Source organism: Aplysia californica, unplaced genomic scaffold, assembly GCF_000002075.1.
Source record: "Aplysia californica isolate F4 #8 unplaced genomic scaffold, AplCal3.0 scaffold00244, whole genome shotgun sequence".
NCBI classification, from domain to species: domain Eukaryota; kingdom Metazoa; phylum Mollusca; class Gastropoda; order Aplysiida; family Aplysiidae; genus Aplysia; species Aplysia californica.
Window position 1 is genome coordinate 614,617 of NW_004797514.1, and position 319 is coordinate 614,935.

Genomic DNA, 319 nt, shown 5'->3' on the forward strand with positions numbered 1-319 from the left:
AAGAGTTAAATCTTCCTGGGAAGCCGAGAATGTTTCTGAATGTTCTAGGGTCTGCTATGGGTGATATTAGTTGCAAGTCCATAGAGCATGCTGTAGAACTTGGATTTGCGCTATATAAAAGTGATTATTTGTGACGCAGCGTAGTGGAATCAGGCTCTCGTCAGTTTTTGTGGAAGTAGAGTTATTAGTATCATCTTAAAGCCTATTCACTTGTTTTATTTGGATGAAAAAAAAATATCCATTTATCTTGAATACAAATCGAAATATTTGCGAATGAAGGAGGTGGGGGTCACCTGTTTTCAGAGCCTGCAAGCCGTTC